The sequence below is a fragment of the Sycon ciliatum genome, chromosome 7 (genome assembly GCF_964019385.1).
Source record: "Sycon ciliatum chromosome 7, ocSycCili1.1, whole genome shotgun sequence".
Classification (NCBI taxonomy): domain Eukaryota; kingdom Metazoa; phylum Porifera; class Calcarea; order Leucosolenida; family Sycettidae; genus Sycon; species Sycon ciliatum.
Genome location: NC_088649.1, coordinates 15931947 through 15954101, shown reverse-complemented (window position 1 = coordinate 15954101; position 22155 = coordinate 15931947). Strand labels below are relative to the sequence as shown.

General features: G+C 45.4%; 2 long non-coding RNA genes across 2 annotated transcripts; both read left to right on the top strand.

The window, feature by feature from the left end:
* Positions 1-5156: 5156 nt before the first annotated feature.
* On the top strand, positions 5157-10414 carry LOC135821098 (uncharacterized). Its single transcript, XR_010554298.1, has 2 exons — positions 5157-5410; positions 9572-10414. It is a non-coding gene; the product is annotated as an uncharacterized LOC135821098 (long non-coding RNA).
* A 4298-nt stretch (positions 10415-14712) lies between these two features.
* On the top strand, positions 14713-19959 carry LOC135820553 (uncharacterized). The gene is made up of 2 exons (XR_010554104.1): positions 14713-15146; positions 19006-19959. It is a non-coding gene; the product is annotated as an uncharacterized LOC135820553 (long non-coding RNA).
* Positions 19960-22155: the final 2196 nt, after the last annotated feature.

Genomic DNA, 22155 nt, shown 5'->3' with positions numbered 1-22155 from the left:
AATCATCACTGGCCGCACGCGTACGTACGTACGCGGCACAGGTAAAGTCGTATTGATGGAGAATGCAATACTGCTCATTCTCTGATTTAGACACTCACAGGCAAGACAATCCAGCTATCAAAATAGTCTGAAGCATTCCCTAAACAGCCGAGTGCATACTGCGTACCGGTGTACGTACGCATGAAAATTCAAGAAACAATCGGCTGCGCAATTTCTGATAGTGGTTCAAAATTGCACAATTGTGGACTATTCTGGATTATTCTGGATCCATATTAGATAGCAATCTCCATCCTGTAGCTGCCTGACTCTATACTCAACATACAATACTTATGCACATCAGAGATGTGCACTGTGATCTTCATGCATATCTGACCAGTACACTTGACTTCAAATTCAAATATTTTCAAAAATCTGACCTTCAAATTTGATCGCAGTTTACTTGAGGAACTTCAGCAAACGGGCTCACGACAGATAGCTCCTGCTCAGAGCACCATGCCTAGGTGTCAGAGACTTCAGCATCGCTTTCCAAATCTCTTTGGTCTCCACCATCCCCTGCGTCCGAGTCAGCTGCGATCTTTTGAATAGCAGCAAATTCGTAATCCTCAGAAAACGACTCCGACACAATTTCGCTGTCTCCAGAATCATCCTCAGAGTCATTACCCGCCTCACACTGCTTCACAGGACTCCTACCATCGACACAGAGTAGTTCAGCTACTTACCTTGCCGAGAAACAGCAGGGCAAGATGACGAAAACGAACTTTGAGCAAAACGATTTATTTGAACGATATGCCAAAATACGCACTTCAAACTCGATGCTCGCGGCTGTTCTGCTGTGCAGACTGGCCACATACGCTGCGTACAACTCGATCAGGTCCTTCAGCCCACTGAGGAACAGTTCCAGGCCCCACTGATATGTTGAGGCATCAGTACAATTTACAAACGCGACGTACACTGAGGACGTATACGTCGTCAGTGCACGGCTGTTTCATGCATGCGCTCTGCGGCCAAAAAATATGGCGTCACAAAATTTGAATTTTTGAATTTTTGCACCGTGATCGCGTGACAGAGCCAGATATTTAGACAATTTATTCAATTTTTCGGTTGCCATACGGTACGTTCTCAGATCGATTCTGGCCTGCTTGCCCTAAATATTTGGAGTTATTCGCTTGCCAGAGCTTGCAGCTGCCTTCTCCCAAACTCAGAACGAGCTTCCGCGATCTCCTTCAGATTCCAACGGCCTGCGAACGAGATAGATCTTGATCGTTGGCCACTTTGTTGCTATTGGTTGGACCTGTTACTGCGCCCCCGCGGTCCTGGAAAAAGAAAATTTTCTCACCCTCGCCTTCAATTTTCCCTCAATCTATGTTGTCCTGGCTATTAGTTTCAAGCAGTTTCGAAACTTGACGTGCATCCTGGAAACTTGTCGTGCCAGTTTTGATCGAGGTCCTTTTGGCGTTTATAATCCTGATTATGGAGGAGCATGCTAGCCTTCTGAGCTTGTGCTGCCGTATTGGAGGAGAAAAGTTCTCCGCCAGGAGTGTGAAAACAAAGTATTGTGTAAAAGAGCATTCTGGAAGTCTGCTGATCGTTTTCCACGTTGACACATCCAAAGATGACCCCTGCCTGCACCCCCCTTTTTTCTGCCACACTTGTAAATTAGTTATGGATCGTACTGTCAGTGCAGCATCTAACGCTGGGTGTTTTGCAGGGGGTGGATGTGGCCCCATACATGAATGGCAGCCTCACCATCGCACTGGCTGTGCTCTATGCAAACCAGCAAAACGTGGCCGAAAGCCAAAGCAGTCAACGCAGCGACAGGAAAAACTCACTGCGTGGAAAAGTGCAGCACCACAAGTACAAGCAAACATCAATCCACCACAGCCAAAATCAACATTCAGCAAGATGAGCATGGACGTAAAAGAAGAAATAGTTAGACATGCAACACCCTCATACCAGGCAGGAAACACACTTGACAAGCAACGATTTGTCGACACCAATGCCATTGTGGCCTGTACAATTTGTGAAATGGCGGTGGATGGAGCCGTGTACGCACCGTGCTGTGAAACATTATTTTGTAGCGCATGCATTTGCAAATGGCTCAGCAACAACAGCACATGCCCTGACTGTGGCAGTGACATGGCAGTGTCCAGTCTGCAGCGGCCCAACCGAGTGATCAGAAGTATGATCAGCAACTGGACCATACATTGTGACTATCACGAGCCTGCCTTGGCAGGTTGTCCTGCCACTGTTCCCCTACACCAGTTACAGAAGCATGTGGATGCCTGCGCATTTAGTCCGGCAGCAACATCCAGCAGACATAGTCAGCCAATACGTACAATCAGCGTCACATCCTCTGTGAGTGATGTGCTACAAGCGTCACCGTCGAAAATGCGTGGCGATGTTGCAGACCGATTAACAAGTAAGCTGGTGACCGCCAAGGCTGAAAGTGGCCAGCTTGAAGTCAAGCCTAGCTGTCGGGGAAGACCTCAGATCTACCAGCGTGTCACTGCCGCAACCACATCATCCGAAGAGGCATCATCACGAACAATCCGCAGACGCTCCCTGCAATTGAGCACCGTCAACGAGACTGTCTGTGGAGATTCTGCTGGTATACGGGCACAAGAGGTGGCTGGAATAAAGCGCCTCTCCACACCGGAGCAAGAGCAGCTCCTACACGACATCGGCTTGCATCCGACAATGCCAACGTCGGGAACAGCGCTGGCTATAAAGGCAGACCTATCTCTGTCCTACAGCAAATTCAGGATGCTGAGGACATGGCTGCGGTCACTTGGCGTACAGCTGGAGTCAGAAAGGAAGATGCGCGCATTCATCGCCACGCAGATGCCAGCATATACACTGCAGAACATACCAATGATGAGGCGAAACGGTGAGCTCAGAATGGCAGCCATGGTATACTTTCCAGATTTAATCGCTATAGTTCTATATTTTCTTGACAAGCTGCATGGTGCTGAAGCCCTGACTGGTCAAGCAGCATTCCCCAGTCAGAAGTCTGGATCAAGATCGGTGGTGATCATGGTGGTGGAACGTTCAAGTTGAGCTTCCAGGTAAGCGGGTGATAATAAAAGATAAACTTGCTAGACGTGTATATGCTGCAGCGCTGCTTGCTATAGACTATACTAAGAAGTGCAGCTAGATTAGTGCATTGAATTAGTGACAAAATGAGATGAATGCTTATCGAAAATTGGGCATGCACGAGATAATAATCATACCTTCTAACGCACAGTGTCTTCTTCTTCTACTGCACAGGTGGCAAACGTACTGCATCCGAACACTGTCAAGAACACCATACCGATTTGCATATTCGATGAGAAAGACACGCCGGGACACCTCTACAGTGCTCTCAGTATGTACCAACAACAAGTCCGTGACCTGATGGCAACGCAGTGGAAGGGGAAGAAGCTGCGAGTGTTCCTTTTTGGAGACTACGAATTCCAATGCCATGTTTTCGGTCTGTCTGGCCCCAGTGGTGTTCGACCTTGCATCCATTGCCACTGTATGAAGCGCTCGATGGACCTAGATCCCAGCAGTGGACCAGAGGATGAGACAGCAGCTAGGTCCCTGGAAACATTGGCAGCGGATCACCAGCGCTACACCACTGATGGCTCTCGCCTCAGCAGGGCGAAGCTATTCAATAATGTCATTCGGCCCACTATCCTGCCAATCCCAGTAGCCGACGCTGTAATACCAGCCCTCCACTTGGACCTCGGCATATTTGTGTGGATATATGAGCTCTTGGAAAAGGAACTGCACCAGCTCGATCTGAAGCTAGCGGCGCACTGTGCCCCAGCATCTAGCGACGGTGACGGGTTCACTCGGCTAACCACACTTCACCAGGAGCTGCAGACGGCAAGCACGAGCCTTGACGAGACCGAGCAAGAATGCACCATGTACCAGCACCAACTTCAATTCCTGACGATCTCGGTGCAGAACCAGCAGGTCGATGACAATGACGGTCGATGGCAAGCACTTGTTGAGCAGTTTCAAGTTGGTTTCACGCTGATAACGGCAAAGCGAGACAAGAAGCGTGTACAGGTGGCTCGCCTAACATCTGATATAGAAAAGCTGAGCGGCTGTAAAGACATGCATGGTCCTTGCCAGCAGTCTTTGGATCCTGTTCTGCAGGCCAACAAAATCCAGCGTCAGGTGTATCATGGTGGAGCGTTCAATGGCAATCACATCCGTGTCGCCATGAGACCCGCTGTTGTAACTGCCATTACACAAGCTCCTGTCGCCATCATCTCAGCCAGACAGCCCAGTCTGCTTGCAGACGCACAAGCCATCGCAGAGCGCTATGGCAAATTGATCACCATGTATGCTGATTGCAGCAGCATTTTCAGCAAGTCATCGGCAGTCGACGACGATGCTCTCACCAAACTGGAGGCTTGCATCAAAACGTTCCTTGCTGCTTGCAGGACCGAGATCGTGGCCCGAGGCTTGGCGCATGTAACGCCGAAGCTGCACCTGCTTGAGCACCATACGTTGCCCATGATGCGTCGTCTCGGTGTCGGCATTGGCTTGCTTGGGGAACACGGAGCAGAAAGTATCCATTCTGCGTTGAACAATTACGAGAAGGACTTCAAAAATATCCCCGTCGCGAGTCAGCGTCTGAAGACCATCGCTGATCAGCATCTGCTCTCCTGCGTTATGGAAATGAGTAATCTTCGTCCCCAACGCAGTACCAGGAAGAGAAAAGCACTAGCACTAGAGGAGTAGTGCACCACCAGGTGAGAACAAGTAGAATACTTTGTGAAACAATTATTAATTTTTATCGTGATTATAGTGATTAGTAAAGGCGAAGGACTAAGGGTGCGTTTGGTTGGTACGATCTAGAACAGGATCGAACAGCTGGTGCACATGGAGCAGCCTCATACCAAGAGTCCATACCAACCAAACGCTACTCCAGAAACAGAGCACATTTTTGTGGAAAAATGGGCCAAACTTGGTGCATTTGTTGTGCGCGTTCTGTCGATTTGGAAAATCGATCGATTTTCTTGCGCGATCTGTCGATCGACAGATCGCGCAAGGATCGATCGATCGGAAAGCGGTGGCGAAACCATTCAAAACAAATCGATCGATTTGGAGCAGCTCCGAAACGTCGTACAGTGTACGTACTAGTGTATGTTTAGGACTTTGGTGAACAGCTTTTCAAATGAAAGAAACCAGTTACGGTACCTTTTCTGAGTGCAATCTTCTTCCCCAAATAATTCAATAATCAGTTCCTTCCGAAAATTCCATCGTGCTGGACCTCGAAGCTGAACGTCATAAGCAAATAGTCAAGCCGTGTGTCGTCTGGATATGCAGTTGTTTGTCATAGCCAACATTCTTCTGGTCCGTTCGTCCTGCCATTTTCCTGACGATCGCAATGAATACGAGCAGCTCTCATGCTCAGGTTAGTGTTTATTGATCTGTCTCTGCACCCACTGCAAGGTATAATTTTTGTGATGCAGCCACTAGCCCATTGTGGAAGTAAGGGAATCACCCAGGTTCTTCGGATTCTCGTCCTGTCCGAAAAATCTCCACGTTTCAACTTCTCATCTTCCCCTCAGTCATGAGCTTGCATATTCATATTTTGTGTTTGCTTTGACAGTGCATTTCATAGGTATCGTTCAGACTTTTAGGGCCCTGTAAAATTGGTGTTTTCCTTCCCGACAGTGATAATAATCGCAATCTATAAAATACATGCGCAGTCATTCTATAGTGTGATAAAACACAAGTGTAACTGTAAGAAAAGAGAAAGAGAGAGGGTGAATAAAACAAACATATGTGCAAAATACAGTTACGGTGCTAAGGAAAGAATGTGGATGCCGTGACATGTTCTTTCTGAATGCATCGGTCTGGCTTACGCTTGTGAATGTAAACAGCATCTATGACTTTTAACTGATTGAAATTCTTTGCAAAACAAACAATACTACAATTGTAAACCGAGAATCATTATACGCCAAACGACACGGGTCACTGAACAATAAATGCTTAAACCCTGCCGTGTTCTTCTTCTCATCGCCAACCTCCCCTTCATCTTCATCCTACAGCGTAAAATGAGTGAGGTGTGGTTTGAGATATGGTTAATTTTTAGTTGCCGTGAGAGGGAGAGACAGAGAGAGAGAGAGACAGAGAGAGAGAGAGAGAGACAAAGACAAAGACAGACACACAGACAGAGACAGACAGAGAGAGAGAGAGAGAGAGAGAGAGAGAGAGAGAGAGAGAGAGAGAGAGAGAGAGAGAGAGAGAGAGAGAGAGAGAGAGAGAGAGAGAGAGGGAGGGAGGGAGAGAGTGAGGCTCTGTCGTTCTAGAGATGTGTTGGCGGTTTTCTCTTTCACCTCTCTTTTCTCTTTATAGTTTTTCACTAATTCGTCATTCAACCCAGAGCTGTGTTTGTTGGCTGGTCGACCACAGGATTTTGTGTGGGGTTGTTCTGGAGTGTCGGACTTTTGTTGTAGTGTGACTGTTACAGTCCTGAAACACATGCAGTAGACACACTACTATAAACATACACTAAAAATGTACAACATGCGCACATTTCCTGGATTGATCAGTGTGGATCGATGGCAATACAGTTGTAGTCTGTAAGCAAACAGCGCCATTTTGACTAGGGTGAAATGGTTAGATAGGTTAACCGGTTATGTAACCGTTAAGAATACACGAACAGTTAACCATATGCATATGGGTTAATCGGTTATTTTCTTTCAATGTCCGCTGTACATAATATACGTGACAGCATGTGCGTACCCTGTCAGTACTGTGCACAATGGATGTACGGCGTGTATCTCCCTCATCTCTGGGGTTGCTCCCCATATTAGTGATGCTTGCGTATGCTCATGATGAGGTTGAGTTGATTAAATGACAAGGTGATGGTGTAATCCGAAGCCCAATGGAGCGTACAAAATATTAAAATATGTTGAACCTTTCGTTCAGAAAGTAGTGGACATTCACGCAACTGCATTGTAAATATAAAGGGGGTTTGTCAACTGGCAACCGCTCTAATAGTTGTTATTCACTCTTTGTTGAACCTGCTCTGGAAAACTGAGCAAAATATAATATGCATCCACTATACATATTGTAAACAGTTTCGTCTGAGACAAAAATGCGATAATACTCATAATACTCATAAAGTATACTTGTGAAGACAAAAACTTTCAAGACGTTTGTAATGAGCCTGAAATGTGTCCTTTTATGAGTATTATACATATTGTAGTGATTGTTTTGGCAGTGCGTGAGGTCATGGTACCATGGATACATGGATTTACAGTCATGTACAGCAATGGTACATGAATACAGGCTACATGTACAGTTTATCTCTTATAGGTTGTAGCAAGAGTAGATAAACAAGAGTGTGCAACTCTGGATCTCTTCTGCACAATCTGCACATACCCCTGCCTGTGGCAGCATTTTTTGTAGACGTCACCTTTCTTCAGAAAAACGCGCATTTTGACGCAGAACAGTGTGAGAGCACGTACTGGGCACCGACCTTGTAATGTAAAGCCCGGCCAAGTGCACGATGCAAACTTTCCAAAAGACCCGCAGCGCATGCGTCATAGAAAAGATTACGTCAACAAAAAATTCCGCCACGGGCCAACCCATCCCGGAGTTGCACACTCTTGTTTATCTACTCTTGGTTCTAGCCTATAACCTTTTGGTTAACCGCAGCCCTAACTTTGACATAATAATAATAATATATGGTTTATATTATGTGCCCAACTCGCTATAACATGGACCTCTCTAAAGCATAACACTTGCCGTACCCCAGAGAATATATAGTGAGGTCTCGCCTGTAAGATGAAGTGTGATACCTAGTTATTGCATACATGTACATGTAGGTGTGAACATCATTATAATTGAATTCACGAATCAATTTCATTTCTTGGAGCTGACTGCTTTAATGCCCTCCTCGAATCCCTTTGCACTTTTCCAGTTCATTTCAAATGAAGTTGCAGGAACTCAATGAATACCTTGGGCACCATCTAAGGCTGCGTATACACGACAACGCTGGGGGTGAAAGCGCAACTAAATCCTTTCGGATGCATGGTTCATTTACACGGTACGCGGAGCAAAACGTAATAGTTGTACACCAAAGCGGAAGAGAACCAAAACGCTGGCCAAGGTGGAAGAATTTGAAAACGGAAATGTTCTGCCGGATAAATTTGGGTGTGTAAACAGTCGAAACGGTCTGCTGGCCTCGTTTCCGTCACGTTTGTTCCGTTTTCGGCCGTTCACACGGATCCGACAATAAAACTCTTTTTTTACAATTTTCGTCATGTGACGAGTGCTGGTGTGTGGCCTGTTTTCGATTATTCCTTGAGTGTGATTGGTGCTTCCACGACAACACTCGGCACATGACGAACTTTTGCGGATCCTTTGCTCCCGTGTAGACGGGAGAAAACGATACAAACCGAGACCACCTCGGATCAGCTTTGATCGTGTAAACGCACGAAAATGAAAAAAGAAATGCGGGACTGAAAACGGAAAATGGCCGTGCGTTGTCGTGTAAACGCAGCCTCAGAAGACATTAGGCCCAGTTGGGAATGTTCCTGTAAAATAAGAACATTACACTGTAATAGGAAGTGCAGGTGCCTTGAATGTACAGTCCTGCTCAATGAAATCCAGTCGTGTCACTCAAGTTTGCGCCTTGCACCATTTCGCAGCCCAGTGTTCGCAGGTCTAGGGCTGCGCAACGCCCGGTACTTGAGTGACGCGACTTGATTTCAGGATTTCATTGGGCAGCACTGTACGAAGGCAATTCTCCCATACAAACAGCATGGTGCTGCTGACAAGATGAGATTCACTAAAGTGGACTTTCTTTAGAGGATGGCTCAGCTTTTGTATACTTCTGTAGCGTCGTTCCCATGCCATGAATTTAGGGGTGAAAGTTGGCACTGAGATCCCGAGTTCGAGTACTCTGATTTTCTCCGATCGAATATTCGAGTATTCGAGTACTGTAAATATACAAAATTTCGGCGCTGCAAAATTTCGGCACTTCACGATTTTTGACATTTCGGCGGCGATTTATTTTCGGCGTGGGGTAGAGGGCATGGTATAGTGCGACAGATACTGTGAAAAATTTCATCGGCATTTTAATTTAGGCGTTTTGGGTCGGTGCCGAATATAGCCGAAATTAAATAGCTGCCGAAAATTTGTTTATTTACAGTATTCTTGATATCCTAAAAATCGCACACCAACCGCCTTAAAAATCACATGATACAACCCTGATTGAACCGATTGGCAGTTTTTTTCTCGGGTGTATTGGTTGGTGGGTCATTTGGGCTCTCTCTACTCGTGTACAAATGTTCATCACACAGTCTGCACATCAATATCTGCTGACTGCTGCTCTGAAACTGCAGACTTCTGTGGTAAATGCATGTACCATGTATGAGCGAGTACTCTGATTTATTCCGAGTACGATTATATTTGAAAAATCCAAACGAGTATTCGAATATTCGGTATAATTGTTTCACCCCTACATGAATTTAATGATGAAATTCGTTCGCGAAACCAAGAGGCTTACATCACCTTACTATTATTGTACCTTCACTTTCTTTTACCTTTTTTTATGCAGGATTCTGAAAGCTAGAGGAATCCCACTAGCCCCAAGCACTGAGCTCACGGCTTCCAGCCACGAATCAGGCATGGTGTATCACGACATCTATATGTTTTGCATCCATTTGATTACTAGTACCGTAAAGTACCGCCAGAGCGCCCCACTATCTCGTCCTTTCGTGGTCGTATTGTGTAGGTGGTCTCCCGTCTGTAGGTCATACGACACGAACTTCGTACACATATTGCACGTTGTGCAGACAATCCGTGCCTTCGAGCGGACACGAGCTCCACACAAAAATCTTCCTCTGACGTTAGTACACCATACACACTTCGTTGCATTCTGCCGTACGATTTTCCTTTCCCTGGACCCTGGCTGTAAAATCAAGGTGGGGCGCTCTCGCGAGACGGGGCGCTCTGGCGGTACTTTACGGTATACCATTCACACATAACATGATCTCGCTGTGCCCATGGTGCACTGTAGACTCAACATCCCGCTTTAAAGTAAGCTTCACAATCACACGTTAATGCTCCTAACATGTTATCTCGCACTTGATGGCATTACTCTATTTCTGCCTTTAGTATTAGACTCTACACTATCGCTCATCGCGTATTTGACTCTACTCTTTTTCACTGCTATTATTATGCTACGTTGATGCTCAATGTTAATATTGTGTGAGTCAAGTGTGCGCCCTGTGCCAGTTGACAGCCCAGTGTTCACAGCTGCACAACGTTCCGCACGGCATTCACTCGCTTCATTGGACTTCATTGAGCACCACTGTAGTATTCTGTGTTGGTTGATCAGCCCTTCTAGTGACGACTCCTGTCTGTCACTCTGTCTTGAAAGGGACTTTTCGGCTTTGTACTGCATGTCAGTGCATGACCATTGTGTGTGGACTCACGAGTTACTTGGAGTACAATTCACTATAAACTTCACTATAGTAAAGCCTGCCCTGACAAGACGCCCTTGGTGCAGCGGAAACTGTCCTGATGTGACAGGACCCCGCTTGATCCAGGAATGCACTTTCGATCCACAGCACTTTGGTGCATGAAATTTTGTCCGGTAAATACAGGATTCCGCTTGGTACAGGGTCCGGCAAACACGGGTTTTACTGCAATCCAATTTCCCAATGCATACGTTTCATTGCATATGCTTCAATTGTATTTTGTGTGTACTTTGGGGGGGGGGGGGGCTGGGAAAGTCTACGTTTTGTGAAGCCGCTGCGACCGGCGACAATTATGTACATGACATTGAGGAGATTATTTGAAAAATAATCCCCGCGGCGCGGACATATCCTGTTAGGCATATGCGGGCAGAAAAATTGGCAGAATTCAGTACTTTTTCTGGTAAGTTTCATGCATGTTTGGTATGTGGATAAAGAAATGGAGCAGAATTCGAGGAATTGTCCGCCATAAGGTTTGTATGGTTCTGCCAATTTCGCAGCTTTTCGAGCAGAATCTCCCACCTTTTCGAGCATTATCCGCACACCCCTATATCCTGTTTAGACGACACTTTCGGGTGATCAGCATGAACCGATGTGAACGGAACACTGAACATGGATATTACCAAGAGGGGTTATGTACTCTTGATATTACGGTGAAGCCTAACAATTTGTGGCATTTAACATACAGAAAATGATGCTGATTTTCATACATGTATTATAACATTATGGGAATATCGCAGTGAATCTTCAAAGCACTAGGTGGTCTGCACTCTACAATGTGACCTGTGCGATTATATCGGTAAATAATGTCTGCCTGTTCCGAGCCACCAATCGCACCAAAGAACAAGGAGCAGCAAAATAGAAAACAGACACATGTATGTCCAGTATTATACCCACATCATGGTAAATAGCCGTACCCGGAACATTGAGATAATTATAACGTTACCGTAAAAGCCCGTGTATAGGTCCCGGGTGTATATAATAGCAGGCTCGATTTCCTGGGCGTATGCAAGGGCACGTGCGTTATTTTGGAACCGGGTGTATACTTTAATAGAATTAAAATATTGAAACTCTTCTCTTACTCAATGGCTGGATCCATTTCATCTTGTAGCTAAGCATGCACATTATAATACATGCACAGTATCCCTACTTCAATGAACCAGAAACAGTGTTCTCGTTCGGAAGAGCGATCCTATAAACCACATCCATCCATCAACATAACAGTAAGTACAGTCACCTTCGCTAATAACGACTGCGGATATAACGACAATTCGCGAATAACGACAGAATTTCCATGCCCAGAGCAAAGTCCCATCCCAGTGTAATACATATAATGAGACTTCGGGTATAACGACACTTCACAAAAAAGGACACCTTTTTGATGCCCTGCCGAGTGTCGTTATAAGTGAAGTTGACTGTATTGAGTGTCGGTTCCTGTACTGGTCCATGCACCGAGCAGAATAATAAGTGATCCAGTGTTCATTATATAATTCCTTTGTTTGTTGAGGGAATGGAAAGGGGCCAGTCCGACGAAAAAAAATCAGGGCTGCAACGGGTAGGGGTTTGGTCGGGTAGCGGGCTCGGGTATTTTTGTCAAGTCGACGGAATAGCGCGAGCTCCAGTGTGGGGAGCAAACCCTTTCGTAATAATTATCGCCAAAGTCGCAACCATTATTTCTAGGGCTCAAACGGTTAGTCCGATTAACTGGTTGCAGACCGGTTACGAAGAATTAACGGTTAACCGATAAAGATAACGGTTACGCAGTAACTTTTCAGTCAATTTTTCATGTATCAGGTCGTTGCAAAGTATGCACTTTCGCAGCCTGTCGCACGCGTACGCAATTTCTGGGCTGTCAACTCGGTCATATCTGGTCTCTTGGTGTGAGAGTATGTATGAATGAGCATGCAAGAGAATGTACATGTGTGCGTTGTACTGAATAGGGTACATTTTTTGAATGAGTATTGTCAAATAAACGGTTAAAAAAGAGTCCGCAGGATTGCCATGGCTTATAGGTTATAACCGTTAAACCGACCGTTAGCTTAGCAGTTAACCGTTCGGGGTAAAACCGTGACCGTTTGAGCCCTAATTATTTCGTACTACTATTATAGGTATTCAATAGAAACAGTTGCAAAATCCTTTAGATGAGCATGTCACAACAAAGCGTTCTGACATGCGCATCCTCAAAAATAGTCATGATCGGCTCCTCATCAAATGTCAAAATAAGCAATGATGAATGGCTGAAAGACGACATTCACGAGCTAGGTAACGTGTCACAGAGCTCAGAAATGTATAAATTCAGGGGTATAGTACCAATCAATCTGCCAGAGCTGCGGTAGAAAGATGTGGGATAGGCCAAAAATTGACCAAAAGAGTCTATCCAATTCCAGCATACCTGCCTGCACATCATCACATCAAGAGCCATTTGGCTCGTAGGTGACCTCTTTTTGGCCTCCTTGATGATTACTGATCCTCTTCTTCAATCTTCTTCACTTCCTCTTTGACTTTTCCGTCACTTCCCTCAAGTTCCCAGCTCTTCCTGGTTGTATGTCAATGGTGTTGTGAGGTGCAGCGCAGAAACGCGATGCTATCTGGTTTCAATGTTCAGCCGGATTCTACATTTATTCTCCAAGAGCGTGTTCAATCATGAGCATTATAGGTGAAGCCAAGTCAGAAACCCAGCCTTCCCTGGTGGCCCACTCTCCAAGGATAGGGCAATAAACGTACTATCAGATGTATGATGCATATGCAGGGCGCAGTCATGTTGACTCCATCATACGTGACGATGATGCCACGCGGTTCAGTGCAGCACGGCCACGTCCGTACATTGCCTCGGGCTCAGGCCCGGCGTAGCGTTTCATATGTCTGCTACTGAAATGATCTTGGAAAACATGATCACAGGTTTAAGAGAATCACGTAGCCACCACAGGTCTTCGTATAAATAGGCCGTTGGACATTGACAACTGTGCAAAGCTTCAATAGCGGCCCGGGTGATGAATTCTGCCCATACTAATACAGGCCTGTTGATTTCCCATTTGCAAATGAATTTCTCAGACGTGAATGGACGTCTTCTCACCACACATAGTGAAATACCAAGGCAAATATCACGCTTGGCCTGGTCGCTGATTACGATGGGATGTGGACTGGTACAGCTGACAGCATGCTGATTCGATCACAAATTGCAGAAATTACTCATTATTTTACAAACGAAATCTAGTCATCTATATCTCCCACTCAATGTCTGACGCCGAAAAGAGAGAGAGAGAGACTGAGAGTACGTAGAACTAGTGTTGACATCACTTTAGTACTTACTCAAGTCACATCAAAATCCTTATCAGCGGGCTCCAGGCTGTGGAACGCCTCCAGTGGGTCTGAATGTTCGACAACGTCAACCATTACTTCTTCAAAGAATCGTCATCTACTGTTTACTGAGTGGTGTGCGGCCAGTCGCCAAGTACTCGTACCAGTGCGAGTACTGATTACGATGATGCCGTTCACAAGGGAGTAGTAAAATACCTACTCCGCGCCCAGCTCACAATCGATCGATTTGGTTTCTTTTTTTTGTTGCGCGATCGATCGATTTTGCGCGATCGATCGATCGTTGCGCGATCTGTCGATCGACAGATCGCGCAGCAAAATCGATCGATGTGGCAGATCCATAGATGGCGCACAACACATTCTTCAAAATGTGTATGGATCACCATGGTCACTTTGTACGGTACGACCAGTCCAACCCAAAAGCGTATGCACGTGATCATTTGGGAACAAAATCGATGTTCCCGCCAGGTTTCACTGTGAAAAAGTGAAACTGCTCGGTCTGCTCCGGCCTCGAGGCCGGAGCAAGCAGAACATGTTCTGGCCGACCCAGAACAGGTGCAGTCCCAACCAAACGCGCTGTTCTGGTGAATCCTGTTCTAGTTCGTACCAACCAAACGCGCCCTAAAGGGACCCTCACTTAATTTTTTGCCGACTACCCGCCAAAAAACACATTTCGACACGCGTGTGTGCTGGACGTCTGCGCGTGCACGACAAGACGTGTGAGCTGGCTAGGCTGACAAGTGAGAGCCAGGGAGTCGTCAAGTACCGAGGCCTCAAGTACCGTATACCGGCGTTTGACGACTCCCGGCCTGGTGAGAGCAAACGCTGGGAGGTATATTATGTATCAGATTGCAACGACCAGGAGGCTCTAAGTAGTGGCTGCAAATGACCGATATCCGTCACTTGCAGCTGTGCATCAGAGACCTGTAGCTGGCCTGAAGAGTTGTAAAATTACTCCTTCGTAGCCGGGAGAGTCAGAGCGAGGGCGATTCACGGCTTGGTCAAAAAACTGTCGGCCTGGAACGTAAACGTGGATCTGCCGACACAGTTCACCTGGTTCACACGCCTGACCTGGCATGCTGCCTTGCGTGAAAGGAACATTTTTCCGAAAGCAAGCTTCTTCTCCAAAATTCGAAATTTCTTTCCAAAAATGCCGTCGTCCTTGACCTCGAAGCTGAATGTTGTTAGGACAGAAAATTAGCGAAGATGTAGCCGACCCATTCTGGCAAGCCGTGTGCCCTCTGGATATGCAGTTGTTCGCCATGGTCAACAATCTTCTTCTCCTTCGTTCGTACTTTCACTTTCCTGACCACGAATATAAGCGGTACCCATGCTCAGGTTAGTGTTTATTTGTCTGTCTATGCACATACATGTAATACAATGTACTGTTCGTGCTGCAGGCACTGGCCGATCATGGAAATAGAGGAAGCAGCCAGCTTTCTTTGAATTCTCGTGCTTTCAACAAAAATATGTACACACTTTCCTTGGCACCTCTTTCCCACCGCCACCATGCATGCACAATCGACCTTGCTTTAATGCCCTGCAGTGCAGAATGCTCCCACCACCGCAACTACCACCGCCGCCACCACTACCAGCAGCAGCACCACCACCACCACCACTGTGACCACCACCACCACCACTGTGACCACCACCACCACCACCACCACCACACCGCCACCACTACCATCACCGTGACCACCATTATAGAAGCATTGTCGTGCACGGCACGTCTGCAAGAGAAAATAATAGTATGCCAGTGCTGTAATGCCCTGCAGTGCAGTATGCTCCCGCCACCACCACCACCACTAACGTTATGGAAGCATTGTCACGCACTGTACATCGATCCACAAGAGAAAATAATGCCAGTGACTTACTAGCACCTCCATGCTGCATGCGGACCTGGACACAGCACTGTTCCCTCTGCAGGAAAGGGGCGGGGGGGGGGGGTGTATTTCATTGTCCCTGCCTGAAGTAATAATGACTACTTGACATCATATCCAGCTAACTTTGCCGGTAACGAACGACCCTTGATCGGGCATGAGAAAAGTGTTGGTATTTGGGAGTTGTCGTCATTCACGGGGTTGAAAATATACGGCTATATTGTTACTAGGTCTGAAGATAGTGTCACTATCCGTGGGTTGTTATACCCGTGGTTGACTGCAGATACGTTTGGATTATTCTATGAGTATATGAAGGGTCTACGTTAAATATTTTCCTGAGGACATAGCACGAGGAAATTATGGGGAATGCAGCACATGTATAGAATGGTGCAATCCATTTCTCCCAGGGCACTTTCCCAAGACTCCTTCTAATATTCACTCTTGGCGCGACCCTTGTGAACTGAGCGGGGTGTATCGTTGAATATACCACTCTCAGAACGTCTACTGATTGGCTGAAATCGCCCAATTCATACCGTTCCATGGATCAATGCATGTCAGGGAGTCGTAGCACCCAAGGAAACAACACGAGATCATGATACCCAAAATGATGTACTGTAAAAGCGGAAATTTTCAGTGGTGTTTTATTTTCGGTAACTTCGGTGCCGACAATTTTTACCGAAAAAAATGCACCGAACTTTTTCGGTACTACTTAGTGGTACTAGCACCCTTACCTGGAAAGCGGGTATTACCGAAAATTTCCCTCCACCGAATCGCCGATTTTGGAGAATTCCGAAAATATTACACCACCGAAAATTTCTGCTTTTACAGTACACAGATTGGATCCATGGAGATTCTACATGATCTGTGGTTTATGCAACTCGTGATTGCGGACTTGACCCACTGGCCCCAAGCATGGGTCAGTCAAGCGATGCTATATGCGAGCATGTATGTATCGCACTTGCCCCTAAGGCAGTTAGGGCAACTGTCACTGGCAGCCCAGGGTTGAACCCACATTATTGATTTTTGAAATTTTCTAGGGTGACACGAAAAGCTTCATGCACTGGGTGGTCACTCTCTATTCATGTATACCACTCTGCCAATAGTGCATAGAGCTCTCTTTTGAGCTGCCCAGCTGGCCCTCGTTATGATTTAGGCTGAAAGTCTACCGTGCCGTCTCCCTTATGCTATGACTTTATAATGCATATGTACAGAAGAAAAATCCCGGGACTCCGTTGATGAAATTCTGTTTTGTCAAGTGGGCATTTTTGATTATTGTGAATGGCGTGTAGTGCCATAGTACAGTTCCTTTTGCTACATAACGTTTGCACAAGTCACCTTTCAGCAATTGAACTAGGAAGATCTATGTCTCTGATCTTGTCATTTGGCCCGGCTGGTGCTATGCACTAACAACCATTGTCAGGCACCTTCGAAAGACCAACAGCGATGAGTTCATGACCCAAGCATTATTTGGGCCGTTAAGTTGACTAAACGGGAGTGTAGCAAGCTTTGATCGGCGTGCTTGTGAAATGTTGTCCGAGCTGAATAAATTCTATCTCCTGCGGTTTAGTACAACAGTTTCACACCTAATACTGTAGATTCGACGTCTCCAAGAAAAACCTCCATGGAGACTGGAAACTATAGCAGATCATAAATGATGCAGCAGCTCAGCTGATTCCTCAGCTCGTGTCTAGGTTCATGTACTTTGGTAAACGTGTTGTGGCAGACTCCATGTGCAAAGCTGCATACTCTTGGGGTTATTGATTCTTGCTGATAATTCCATTAACGTCATTGCATAGATATGAACATCATAATAATTGAATGTTGGCAAGACCCAACAAGGTGTCCCTAATGACTTACATCAGATCTTCACAAAATGCACATACTGTAAGACATGATTAATTTTTATAATATACAATCATGTCTTACAGTATATATTATAATAACGAGGAAGCAAATCTAACGTTTTAACGGATGACATTTCTTCGTTATAATAGATCCGTTGAGGCCGTACTGCTTCATATATGCTGTGTGTGGATATGGCAGAATACTGCAAAATTGTTAACATATCTTCTCGTTAACCTATGAATTTTGGACAATCGTTAAATTTGCGACTCGTTATAACAGCATGTCCTACAGTACATCTTGAAAAGTCATATTTTGGTTTCACATACACGTCACATTTCTATCACAGAGATCAGTAGCCATGGGCCATTGGTGGCAATACTGGTAGGAGTCGCCCGAGGCTTAGCCAATAATTTCCGTTCTATACCCAATATACATACCCGAACTGGGCAAAAATCTATCCCATTCCTTGGTGCTGACCCCTTTGATGCGCCCCCGAATCCCTTAGCATTATTAGTACCTCCAATTCATTTCATCATCAGCTCACCGCATGCTCAGTACTGTGTTGTAAAGTATGCAAATTGTCGACGCTTTTAAATTGCAGCCTCCCCAGGGCAAAAACACATCTCGGCCACATTGAAATTTCAGCCTGTGCTGCTGATGCCTGTATACACTGTCACATTGAACCTTGCAAAACAAATTTTAGGCTACAAATGCCCAGTAAATAAAAGGGGAGAAGGCACTGAACGAAGTGTCAACCTACGAATACAACCTACGAATACAACCTCAGTGCAACAACATGCTCTTTCTCTTTCTGCTTGTGTAAGCAGAAAGAGCACGTTGTTGCACTGAGGTTGTATTCGTAGGTTGACAGTTCGTTCAGTGCCTTCTCACCTTTGGTTACGTAATCTTGTTACCTTTTGCGTTTCCTCTAGTAAATAAATGACAACCGCTCTATTCAGTTGCTATTCACTCCTGGCGCATGCGCTGGACGCAAAATTCTTTTATTGGTGATGTCGAAAAAGTATGCGGTTGTCAGTTGACAAACCCCCTTTTATTTACAATTCAGTTGCGTGATGTCCACCACTTTCCGAATTAAAAATGCACAGGCCGATATTAGCCGAAAATAAAATATGCGCCGAATATGCAGTACCTTGCGCACTCTGTTAGAAGACATTAGGGCTACTGGTAATGAATGCTCAAGTAAAATGATGAAGTACAGTAATACAATACTATAGGGAGTTCATTTGGCATGAATGCACCAAGCCAACTCTCCTATACAAACAGTATAGTGTTGCTGCCAAAAAATATGATTAGCTAAAGTTGCCTTTTTGCATTATTATGGTTGAACTTTTTTTCCTGTAGCCTCGTTCCCATGCTGTGGATTTAATCACGAAATTTGTTAGCAAGACGAAGAGGTTTTATGTGAGCTTACTATTATTCTACCTGCACTTGCTTTTATCTTTTTTGTGCAGGACTCTGAGAAGCTGGAGGGACCCCACAAACCTCAAGCATTGAGGATACAACTTTTAACCAAGAACCAGGCAACATGATGTGCATGTATCACGTTCGCTGTGATTGCATCGTTTCAGGGTACACTGACAACATACTAGTACTAGTAACTAGTCCTTGATTAGCAGCAGTGGCCTGAATTATTGCCTGGCCGCTATTCATATAATCCTTTGGTGCTTACTCATCGCCTTGTTCTGTCTCTAAAATGGCGTATGGGTGCTCTGAGGCTTGTAATATTTGCTCAAGCCGCGCATTGGCATTGGTGCATGTCAGTAAATGCCAGCCACTGCTGCCTAGCTCAACATGTTTTGTATGATGTAGAATGCGCTCTGTGTATCTACAATCGAGTGACCTGCTTGTGTGGGCTAACTGTAACTACACCAACAGTTGCACTAGTATGTGCACTGTGCTGGCACAGTGTATCATACTCAGTCTTGTCACTTCTTCTCCCACGTTTACTGTATTGTTTAATTCACTGTACACATCTTGCCCAGCTCCTCTAAGGCCACACAGAATTAGTTTGTTGTTTTGGGCCACTACACTCAGCTGGTGTAAGGTTGGTCTGCTTCTCTCTTCCTTCTCTTCGACGTGTCCAGCCAATCATTCATGTCAAGCTTTGCATAACTTAGATCACTGTATATACAGTCACCTGGCTGGAAACGTCCATGGCTGCAAAATCCCATCTTTCTTGAGGGATCCCATTTTATAGAGTGGACGACATTCACTTTCCTGATAGACGCACCTCAGATGTTGGTACACTGTATTGTACCCATCCCTGATTTGTACATGCACCACTTTTTTTGGCAACTCCGAACAGTGAGAATGTCTGCTGTGGATAGTTCTCATGCTTTAAACTCATTCGTAAACAAGTACGGTATAATACCACCAAAATGTAGTTCATTACAAGTCGTCGATTATGATCCTTTGTTGAGACGAAAGCTTCGGGACCTGGGAGTACTTGTGACATACCCATATCATACTCTCTCAGGTTCTGAAGTTGTGTGCTGTGTGCCAGGGGTTATGGCGATCGAGTGCATGTATGTTCAGATAAGGGCTTGGGAAAACACTCATCTAAAACATACTCATTTCCTCATGCATACTTTCATTTCTCATTCTTTTTGGCACACACTCCAGCTCCTCGAAATTATCATGGGATGCATGTTGATGACAGCCTGCTGCCATGCAGCCTGAGCAGTTCGGACAATCAATCATTCGGATAATCAGCATTCTATATTACTACAGTTGTAGCAGCTGTATTTCATGTACAGTACTACAGTAGAGTCAGGTGCCGAAGAACGTGTTGCCCAAGAATGTCCAGCCTGAAATGCTAAGAACACCACCTTAAGTTTAAAGGAATGGCGGTGTTGGTTTTCCGGTAGCTTTCGGGATACATAATTATGATCCTAACATGATTGTTTCTAAGAACATGCTACAAGAGCGCAGCCGGATGGCTGAAAAATAAGAACACCCCAGGCTAACCTCTTGGACACAACGTTCTTGGACGCTCGACTCTACTGTAGTATGGAAGAACACTCTTCGGCAGGGATGTTACATGTTAGAAATCATGCGTACAAGATGCCTATTTAAGTCTGCTCTTCTTTTATGACAAGCTTTGGCATGCATACAGCTCTTAATAAATCCCAAAGGTGGAGTGCAATGACATGCATTTGGAACCGTGATCACTAAAATCCTGCGCTTACCGGTAATTCTAAGATTTAGAACTATAAGTGATGTTGCACACCAAAGAACGTCGTTCCGAGGGCCTAGGCCGGGGGCGTTCTTGGAAGAACATCATGCTGGATTGTAGATAAACTATATAACCCGCATGTGTGTGTGATAACAAAAGCTGCGTTACAGTGCGGAGAAACTAGTATAACATACTAATATCACCAGTAGGTTTTCTAAACTTCTTGTTCTATACTGGAGAATATTCCAGCGAGTGAATCCAGAGCAAGTGCTATGGAAATGGACTAGCGAGAGCTCACAATAGCCAGACAGACCCACGAGTCCTTTCTTGAACCGAACAATAATCATCTATGGCATTCAACATGCAGTTTGGGAAGCCATGCAGTCCTGGGACAAATATCCAAATGCATTCTTGTCTCCAGACCAAACAATGATTGTTATCATATTTGACAATTTCCAACTCTACGACCACCATGCCAGCTCAAGCAAAAAGAAGCAAAGGAAGATGGAGATTTCTACTTGTGCAGCCATTCAGGGAGGAGCACGAAGGCTGTTTCAACATTACATGATTCGACCCTGCCACGCACTTTCCAAAAGTGTACTTATCACACACCACGTGAACTCTTAGGCTGTTTGCAGTGCGATATACTTACATGTGCATGCCCTTGCCACACATTCACACTCCAGTACAGAACATAATTATGCAAATATGTAATGCACATAATGTAACATTCTACGCTTGAAAGCAGATCAGCATTCGAACTTTTTCATTGCCTTCAGGCTGCAACAGCATATTGCAAGAGGGCACAATGGTCCAACCCAACATCTTCCAGTGAACACCATCGGCCATGGCAGTACAGACCATCTGACATTCACTCACACCACCCACATAGAAGAGAAGCAATGTTGATACTTCATAGTTAACACGTTACAAATACTACTGAGAGTGCATATAGGCAGTACACCAGGTTCAGGATGCATTGATCCATTCTTCTGCTTCAACTACCTTAGCTGCTCATTTGATCTATGGCTATGCATGCTGTCGTCAGTGAGCCACATCATTGCGAAAGACTGATGACGGAGAGATCATTGCGCGTGTGTAGTCACAATACTATCAGAGAAATACGTTTGGCAAATATAGGAATACTGTGGACAAAAATTGTACACAATAACCTGCCTTGAAGCAAATCTCAGAAAGAAAGCGCTGTGCAGATGCATGTCCGCCGCTTCAGATTCAGTCACTTCGTGAGATCCAATATTCTTCCAACTGTACTGTTCAGCCTTCGGTAATCCACAGAGACAGACAAACAATCTGTTCCGTCCTTCCACATGAGAAACAGAGAGTGAACATGTTCCAGTTCATTCCAGTATGAAGGTGGCGGATACAGGCAATGAAAGTCATCTTTGGGCCAACATGACCAGCCTTC